This window comes from Agelaius phoeniceus, unplaced genomic scaffold (genome assembly GCF_051311805.1).
Source record: "Agelaius phoeniceus isolate bAgePho1 unplaced genomic scaffold, bAgePho1.hap1 Scaffold_105, whole genome shotgun sequence".
In the NCBI taxonomy this organism is placed as follows: Eukaryota; Metazoa; Chordata; class Aves; order Passeriformes; family Icteridae; genus Agelaius; species Agelaius phoeniceus.
In genome coordinates, this window is record NW_027509873.1 from 1,398,373 (window position 1) to 1,408,766 (window position 10,394).

Below are 10,394 nucleotides of genomic sequence, written 5' to 3' on the forward strand. Positions count from 1 at the left end.
CACTGGCTCAAGCACATTGAAGTTAAGCTGCTGCTGTACAGCAGTTTCTTCAGACTGCTCGGTTCCATGGTCCTGGCTGCATTGTTCACAACAGCCACTTCAGTACAGGACCTGGTGGAGTGAAAAGTTCTGGAGTTCTCTTTCCTGTCTCGTAAATTCCTATTTCTCTTCTTCTTTAAGACACTCACAACTTGAGACACCTCAGGAGACAACACTTAACTGCAACCAGTTCCCAAAGTGAGCTTGTAAATTATGCTCTATGTTTACATTATCTACTATTGGGATTTCAAAACTCGAAACTGTTATTTTTTCAGTTAAAAATGCCTGCCAATAAAAAGATGAAACTTGGCCAGTTTTAACTGCAGAGGAGAATACTCTCTGTCCCAGACCACCATCCAAACACACCCTTGCTTGGGTACATACAGCTCTGGTACCTTTTGGGTATCTTGAGTGCAGAATTAAAAGATCCAAGAACAGGGGTACAAATACAAGCACTTGTGTAAACAACTAGAAGCAACTAGGAAATTGTTGGGTTGTTTAAATTTTATAGGAAGAATTAACACAGCAGTAGTAGAAATCACCTTTCTACAGAAGCAGCTCTCACAACTAGCACGCTTAAGACTGCACCACAAGTAGTTACTAGGGGTGAAATCCAGTTGTTACATGCCACCAATAGCATGTGGAACTGCTGTAGGAAAATACCACAGACACATTTTCTTCTCTTTTTCTTTCAGTTCCAAAGAGAGTCCTAAAACCTGTCTGGCTCCCTGGGTAGCTGTGTTAACACTAAAAATACTGACCAGCAGAAATGATTGCAATCACACTCTATTAAATGATCAATCGAAATCCAAATTATCAAAAATGAGAAAAGATTTATTTATCTTTTTCTGTGACCAAAATACAGTCCTCAAAACCACCACAGCCAAAGAGACAGCGTTGAACCCGGGGTGGGCGCTGGGTGAACCTGGATCCCACCTCTATCACATCGGACCCTGCCCGTTCATTGCTCATGAGAGCCACTTCTTGCAGGGATGCTTTGTACAGTTTATTATGCCCGAGGCGAAGGAGTCCCAGTTTCTTTTGTAACTCTGCATATTCATAGTTGGTTCTTTCCCTGTGCAGAGCTGGACCATCGCCATTTCCTTGTTGATAGCCAGCGCTGATGGATCGGGGAAGTCGGGTATTCACATGGACCTTTCTGGTGACTTTGGCCATCTTGATCGATGTTATCAACAGGGCAATGATCGCTCTGAGGTGTCTTCCCATGACTGGGATAATGGTGATCATTGTGCTGGGTGCTCTATTCATAAGCTAAGTGCTGATTGTTCTCCTGCTGCCTTCAGGAATTTCGGAATTTGAATAGACATCTGCCTCTCAGGCTGCTTGTGGTAAGAGACTTGTTTGGATTTCACAATCTTGATGAAATACATGCTTTTAGAGCATGAATTATTTCCCAGCATATATTACAACACCACTACAATCTTTCACAGAAGAAGGCAATCATACAGATCAGTGTATGGTCAAATTGCCCCCTAATTCTCATAAAGTCCATCTACTCTGGATACCCTTACTTTGTATTTTTGTTTCTTGGTCATCACAGAACTGAGAGCTGCAAGAAAAAGAGAAAGAAATATGAACAGTCCTTGGGTAAGGGAAATACTGGACTGTCAGGAACTAAAAATAGTTGATAGCATCTGTACCAGGCAATTTCTTTTACTCTCCACCAGTTTCCATTTCAGGCATCCTGTTAGCATGACTAAGAATTTTGCAGCTAAATGCAATGGACTGCAATTTGAGAGGCCTACAAGAAAAAAACCTTATCAGACTTTTTTTCCCCTCAAGTGACAGGTGCCAATTACAAGATGAAAGGGCCTACAGAAATTTCAAATTTTCTAATTTTAGAAAAATATAGTATTAGCATCAGATTCCAAGGGGATAGAGACATAGGAGCAGCAAGGAAATGCTCCCAGAAATGGTTCCTAGCCTGAAGAGACAAGCTAGCCACAGGAACAGGAGAGAGCCACTTCTTTTAAAATGTGTGAATTACTGAATGCAAGAGCCATTGGCCCTTTCAGCTTCTCTTTTTAACAAAAAGTAAGCTATTAACTTGTGTTTATGAAGACTTTATTTGGACTTTAATGTTTTTGAGACAGCTTCTGAGCAAAATACAAAAAAAACTACATTACATATTAGTACATGCAGCATTTAGAATAGCAACTAAATAGTCCTATCTCATAGTTCAATGTTCAGTTCTTCATAAATTGTGATCAAGTCCATGAAATGCAGTACCTAATCCAGTTAAATGCCACCTACACCTCAGATTTGCTTGTGTAACTAATATTTTCCACTCCACTCCCTATCCCTTCTCTCACCACAGTCCTCAAGCCCTCAGCCAGGCACAAGCCAACTTCTCACCTCAACTGCTGTTAGCAATTACCAAGCACCTGTTGGTAATTACCTGAGCACCTGCCCCACCCACAGCAGCTGTAGGTCCCTGGCTGCTGGGAGAACAGGTCTGAAGTGCAGACCCGAACACCACCAACCCCCCACCAAAAAAAAAAAAAAAAAAATTACAACTTTTCTAAATAATTTGAGACTAGTAAAAGATCAGGACATGGAGGGACTTGTTTATCCCCTTTAGGCCAATCAAGAAAAAGTTTATATCCTTCTCTGGAAAGGGAAGACAGGGGTTTTTCTTGAAGCAGAAGCATGTTTTATCAGCCCCCGTCCTCATTTGTCCCTGCTCCCCAGGAGGCCATTCACTAGGCATATATATAAATATCTATGTCTGAAAACACATCTACATGAGTGCATGACTTGCCCTGGTGCAATTTAAAGCATAGATTTTATTGCACCAAGATGCAGAAATCTGTTCCAGAAGAGGCACATCTTGTGGAGCTGTAAGGACCCTGCCAGCACATCTGCTACCAAAGCAACAATTCCTGCTCTGCAGTGGCTTAAGCAGGTTGAGATGGAAGTGTTTCTTCATCAATGCACAAACCACAACAAAGTGGTGGTGACAAGCCTTTTTTCCAAGTCTGACTGATGGTTTGGGAAGCAGGTTTGCCTGCAGAGGGCACACAGAAGCACGACACGTTTGCCTACTGTGCACCTCCAATTTCCACACCATCATATCACTCACTGCTCGGTCACTGAGCAAGCTGACAGTGTATGACAGGTTACCCATCCTGCACAGAAAGTCACAGAAAGAAGAAGAGAGGAAGAAAACACGGAAGATGACAATGCAAAAGAAGTTGAAGAAGTGTGGCAAGGATTGAGCATTAAGGGACAGAAATAAGAAGAGACCATACCCTTGAACTGTAAAATCCTGACAGGAAACTGCAAGTGCTTGCATCTATGAGTTCACCACCCGGACTTGCATGCTTCTCCACTTTACCATTCTTTCAAAAATTTTGCTTCCTGGACAAGCTGCCAGATCTCCAGTACCAGTCCTACCTCCCTTCCAGCAGTCTGCATCTGAGCAGAGAGTTGAAAATAGATCAGGGATTACCTGTTACGCTGTAAGCATTCAAGATAGCTAAAGAACTTTGAGGAAAAAGGCCATACTGAGTGCCCAGGACAAAGAGATCTTAAGAAATTGGAAGAAGGAAGTATTGATTGAGGGTCACAGTTATGTTGAGGTTTAGCCTTTCAAAGGTTTGTTGCTTTTCTACTGAAAACTGCAGGTGAGAAAGCCTAGGCAGAGAAGGGAAGGAGAAGCTGTGTAAACAAACCCATAGCTGTGTACAAGGACAGAAGATTTCTTCTTCACCTGGCTGAAGAGAGTGGTTTTATTATTCGAAAAACAAAAGCCAAACTCCCCCAAGTCAAATATATATTCTCCCACTACATTTAGACATTACAACAATAAAAAAGCACTATAAAACTACTGCAGTAAATTAGTCAGTTAGGAACAATAAACAAGGCACAGTTTAATAGTATCCATATCTATCTTTGGAAAGATGAGCAATTACAATCTGCATCCCAGCTCGTGCTCAGGATTTACTACAATCTCAAATAACAATAAAGTCAAACACAACAGATGACTGCTGTTCCTACCTTCTGCTTTCCAAACAGAGTTTTAAAAGATAGTTTATTGCAAAATCAGTCTCAAGTATGTTCAAGGCCTTGGGAGCTCTCTAAGCTTAATTAACAACAGAAATAAAAACTATATCTTTATAACAAAGTTATAAAGATCACAACTTTAACATCACACATATAGAATCCATTTTAATATTTGTGTAGAGCCAAGATTATAATATTATAATTTGTATATAACAATCTATTTGTAATATTGCTGAAAGAAGGCACACTTTTCTAAATACCTACTGGCTTTGGTAACTGCTCAAGGTAATGTAGATTGGGCTGTACTACTGTTTACTCATCTTTCTGTTGCACAGAAATCTTGGATGCTTTAGTGTGTACATCTGTAATTCTGACATTTTCTGAAATGAAAGTGAGAGGAGAAATGGGCTAAATTCAGATACCTGAAGTTACGTATCAACATTTGCAGACGTAAATCAAATACCCAAGGAAAGCTTTTCTATGGGAAGAATGCCAGAGCAAGTTAAAATATGTATTGATAAGAATAATCAACACAGTAGAAATGAAGAGCATCTGCACCATAGGAGAGAGGGTATAAAATCACACTCTGCATCAAGAGAACATAATTCGTATTTCTTCACAGCCTTCTCCCTTTGCATGCCCCTCTGCAAAGTGCAAGGGGCCCCAAGGACTGAAGGAGACACAGGGAGTCAAATGGAGACACTTGCACCGATCTCACTGGGGCTCCTGGGGAAGCAGTTTCCTTGGGAATCAAGCCCCTCTCTTCCAAGGGCACCTCCCCAAATGTGTACATTTCCTGGGGAACACCATCACACCCTTAAGTGCATGGTGCAGAGGTTCACGGACATCACAACATAACCAATATGATCCAGTGAAGCTAAAGTTATTATTCCTAAAAAGACTTTTTATAATAAATCTCTACTGTCCACGTGTCTCTAGCTAATACATGATTGGTTTATCCTAGCTGTTCACACGTCTAAAACAGAATGCTGATTGGATCATCTAATTTTTCACGCGTCTTGCTTTGGTTGTCTGGCCCACCCATGGCTCACTTTCCCAAGCTTGCTGACAAACTTGCTGAGTCCTGATGACTCTTCTTCTTTATCTTTTTCAAGGATATACCAACCCCATTTCTGAGTATGTCCATAATTCATTCTTTGTGAACGTGTCCATTGTCCATTATTACAAGCAGGCTGGATTGTGCATCGGCTGAATATGGCCCTTGTCTTGCAAAAACTCCTCTGTTCTGTCTCTGAGCCAGCATTCGAGCCGGTTAAACAAAATCCTGCATCTCACGCTGTAAAGAATGTGGAATTAGAGTTGGAATGTGACCCTGAAATAGAAGCAGCTCAGAAACTAAGGTAGAAAAAAGTAATTCCAGAAACTATTGTAGAAGGGACTTTTCTCTCAAATGATGGAGAGGCTTTTCCTGTAGTAACTAATGCTGCAGGTAGAGTTTGAGAACCTTCCACTTGGAAGATTTTAGAAAAGTTGAGAGTTGCAATTTCACAATTTGGTTGAAAATCCCAACTTGCACAGTCACTTCTGCAGTATATTTTTACATCTAACACATTAATTCCAGCTGATGTGCATACCCTAATAAGACTTATAATGCCACCCCATCAGCAGGTGATGTGTCCTAAAAGCTGGGAGGAAAAGTGTGCTCAGGAAGCACCTAGAGTGCAGGGTGATCCTCTGTATGGTTTAACAGCACAGCAGTTACTTGGCCAAGGGGCCCTGGGCTACTAGACTGCCCAGGCTAGGAGCATTGATCAAGTCTTGCAGATGAGCCAACAACTAACATATAATGCTATCCTTGCACTTCCAGATAAGTTACACACCATGTCTTTTACACAAATTCACCAAAGAAGAATGAAGACTTTGATAAATTTTTAGACAAATTGCATGAAGCTATCTCTAATAATTCTGATTTAAATTCAGACACAAAGATACAATTGTATGGACTTTGGGTTTATTACTCCATTCCAAATAGCTTTCCCTTCAGTCACAAGAGCCTTCCATCTCTTCCAAAAGATGCCTGCTGAAATTCTTCTGCTCCCTTCCAAATCAGTTCACTACTCCAGCATAACCCTTGAAGCACGGACAGATGACTCTTAGACTAATTATAGTAGAAAAGAAGGGTATTTATTGCAGTGCTGGATACATGTGAACATGTTTCCAAAGACACGTGCAAGGAGTTGCAGACTCCTGCTCGCTATTTCTACAGAAAAGGTTTTACATTAGGTTTCGAAGGACCCATAATACATAATTATTACCCGCCTGCTTTGTATTTTTATCAGCTGAATATCTATTTCAGCTGTGCAATTGTACTCCCTTAACTGGGTTGGTGGGATTTTGAAATGAGGGAGTGGTTGTATGGGAGGAAGAAAGCTGTCTTCCTCATGGTGAACTCTTCTCCCATGGCCAGTTGGCAAGACCTTTTGACCTGCTGGTCATGGTCCAAGCCTCTCCTAACTGTTCAATTATTCTCAAGGCAAGGTATTTCTATGGTCTCTGCTCCTTCACAATTGCTTCCTCTATCCCTGTCACTCCTAGCTTTATGTTCCTAATATATTTGGTACTCTTTAACTAAGGTGCGTGATTTCTGCTAGCTGTATTACTAACTTAGCTTCTTACCTCATTTTAAAATCTTAACTAAAATATGCAATTTTCTACTATCCCAATTCTATTTCCAGCTGGCCCCTTGACTCATCTGCACTTTTCAATTACCCTAATTACATTTTCAGCTAACCCCTTGACTCACCTCAGGCACATCCCTGACTCCCTCTCTCCCAGCAGCTCAGAGCTGCATTGCACAGCGCTTGCTGTGCACCAGAGAGCACAAAGCAGGCTGGCCTGGGGGGCCTGAATATTTCTGCCAAACACTGTGCATCTCAGCCCTTTGCTCTGGCTCAGTGCAGAACTGCAGGATTGCAGGCGCTTCCTGCCAGAGCTGCGTGAGGCGCTGGCTCCTGCAGATGTGCCCTGCCAAGCTGTCCCTGCCTCACGCTGGCCTCGCTTCCCCTGGCACAAGTGCCGGGCCTGAAGGAGGCTGCCCTGGGCTCCAGCCTGCCGAGCAGCCCGGCTCCCTGCCCCGGTGCCCAGAGTGCTGCACACACTGCTGACCTTTGCCAGGAGTTGCAGGGCAGCCGGCAGAAGAGGAGGAATCCTCAGCCAGCCCAGCGGCCCTCGGCTGCCCTTGGCCTTTCCCTGCTCCTGGGCACACTCCGGACGGCCAATGCCTCCAGGCTGGGCTGTGCCCAGCACGGCTGCGCTTCCCCTCGGGAGCAGCCAGCTGCCACCTGGGCTCTGAGAGCGGAGGATTCGCCCGCTCCCAGGAACAGGCACCCAGGGCCCGGCTCTGCCTCTTGCAGCTCCAAGGGCCTCCTTCCAGCCGGCCTCTGCCGGGGCTCAGGCTGCTCCGGCCTCTGCCGGGGCTCTGCTGGGGCTCCACCCCGGGCAAGGCCGGGCCCGCTCTCACCTCACAGGCGCTGACAGCTCCGCACCACAGGAGACCTTCCCGAGCACCCTCTCTGATCTTTCTGCTTTCTCACTTGAGCAAGGCTCTCCTCCCGCCAAAGACATTGCACCTAGGGATACAAATCCAAGTGGCAGGAACCCCAATGCTCTCCAGTCACAGCTGAAGGCCTGCATCTGCACAAGATGTTTGGGCTGCCTCATTCTTCCTTTGGTTTTGTCTTCAAATGCCATTGTCCTTTCTGCCTCAACTAGAAGGGTCACACATGAACCAAAACGGGCCAGTGTGCTGGCCAAGGGCAGTGTGCTCTGGAGATGATGAATGAAGAGTCTTCCCAACTTTCAAAGCACACTGCAAAAAACACCAATCACTTGTTTTAAAATTTTAAAAGTTTAATAGCAATTAAATGGTTTTTAAGATAGTAATAAAAGTTAGAGTAATAAGAATTCAGACAATCAGAGTTAGAACAGTAAAGGACAATAAAAACAAAGACATACAGACAGTCCTGGTGCCTCCTGGGCAATTATGCCCCGAAAGCACGCAGGCTAACAAAGGATTAGCTCTTAAAAGCAATAGCCTGTTGCATATTCATATATCTCATCCATGATGCATAAATTCTTTTCAAACAAAGGGTGTTCTCTGGTTATTGTCAAGTTCTCCCCCTTAATCCAGTTGGCTCCTCAAAGTCGCGAAGGAGGTGGAAGAAAGTTGGTCTTTTCCAATAAGGACGCAAAAATTCTTCTCTTGGGGCTTTAGGTGTCCTGTTGCTGTTATCTCTGGGCAAAGAATTTCTTGATTATCCCATCCCTTTCTTGAGCTAGTTAAAAAAGTATCTTACATCGCATAGCTTCTATTTTACATAATGTTATAACCTAAAACTATATTTACCACTGAAATAATTACCAATATTTTTTTATTTGGAGGTACTTAGGAATAAAAAGAGGATGTATCAGCATTGGAAGGAGGATCAGGTCTCTAAGGAAGTATTCAAGAAGGCTGCTGGAGCATGCAGAAAAAAAAATAGGGAGGCCAAAGCTCATTTTGAACTTAGAATGGCAACTTCTGTAAAGGATAATAAAAACTGTTTTTACAAATACCTTAATGCTAGAAGGAAGGGTAAGACCAGCCTTTGTTCTTTATTGGACAAGGGAGGGAACTTAGCATCTGCAGATGAGGAGAAGGCAGAAGTGCTTAATGCCTACTTTGCCTCAGTTTTTAGTGGGAAGATGACTTGCCCTCAAGACACCGGCCCGCCTGGAATGGTTGATGGTGTCAGGGAGCAGAATGGTCCCCCCATTATCCAAGAAGAGGCAGTCAAAGAACCACTGAAATGCTTGGATGTTCATAAATCTATGGGACCAGACGGGATCCAGCCCAGGGTAATGAGAGAGTTGGCAAATGAGCTTGCCAAGCCAGTCTCCATCATTTACCAACAGTCCTGGCTCACTGGTGAGGTTCCAGATGACTGGAAGCTGCCCAATGTGACACCCATTCACAACAAGGGTGCAAAGGAGGATCCTGGTAATTATAGGCCAGGCAGCCTGACCTCAGTACCTGGCAAGATAATGGAACAGTTTCTATTAAGTGCCATCACACAGAATTTACAGCATGGCCAGGGTATCAGACCCAGTCAGCATGGCTTTAGGAGGGGTAGGTCATGTTTGACCCACCTGGTCATCTTTTATGACCAGGTAACCCACCTAGTGGATGCAGGGAAGGCAGTAGATGTTGTTTATTTGGATTTCAGCAAGGCCTTTGGCACTGTCTCCCACAGCACACTCCTAGACAAGCTGGCAGCCCGTGGCTTGGACAGGAGCACTCTTTGCTGGGTTAGGAACTGGCTGGATGGCCGGGCCCAGAGAGTGGTGGTGAATGGTGCTGCATCCAGCTGGCGGCCAGTCACCAGTGGTGTCCCTCAGGCCTCTGTGCTGGGGCCAGTTCTGTTTAATATTTTTATTGATGACATGGATGAGGGCTTAGAGTCATTCATTAGCAAATTTGCAGATGACCCTAAGCTGGGAGCATGTGTCGATCTGTCAGAGGGATGGAGGGCTTTGCAGAGGGACTTGGAATGGTTGGATGGATGGGCAGAATCCAATGGGATGAAGTTCAAAAAGTCCAAGTGCCGAGTCCTGCACTTTGGCCACAATAACCCCCTGCAACGTTATAGGCTGGGGATGGTGTGGCTGGACAGTGCTCAGGAGGAAAGGGACCTGGGCGTGCTGGTTGACAGTCAGCTGAACATTAGCCAGCAGTGTGCCCAGGTGGCCAAGAAGGCCAATGGCATCCTGGCTAGTATCAGGAATAGTGTGGCCAGCAGGATCAGGGAGGTCATTCTTCCCCTGTACTCGGCACTGGTGAGGCCACACCTTGAGTATTGCGTCCAGTTCTGGGCCCCTCAGTTTAGGAGGGACGTTGAGATGCTTGAGCGTGTCCAAAGGAGAGCAACGAGGCTGCTGAGGGGCTTGGAACACAAGCCGTGTGAAGAACGACTGAGGGAGCTGGGGTTGTTCAGCCTGGAGAAAAGGAGACTCAGAGGTGACCTCATCACTCTCTTCAGCGTCCTGAAGGGTGACTGTGGTGAGCTGGGGCTTGGTCTCTTTCTCCGGGCAACAACAGACAGAACAAGAGGACACAGTCTCAAGCTGCGCCAAGGGAGATACAGGCTAGAATTAAGGAGGAAGTTTTTCACAGAAAGAGTGATCAAATACTGGAATCATCTACCCAGGGAGGTGGTGGAGTCACCATCCCTCGATGTGTTTAAAAAAAGACTGGATGTGGACTTGGTGCCATGATCTAGTTGAGGTGTTAGAACATGGGTTGGACTCGATGATCTTGAAGGTCTCTTCCA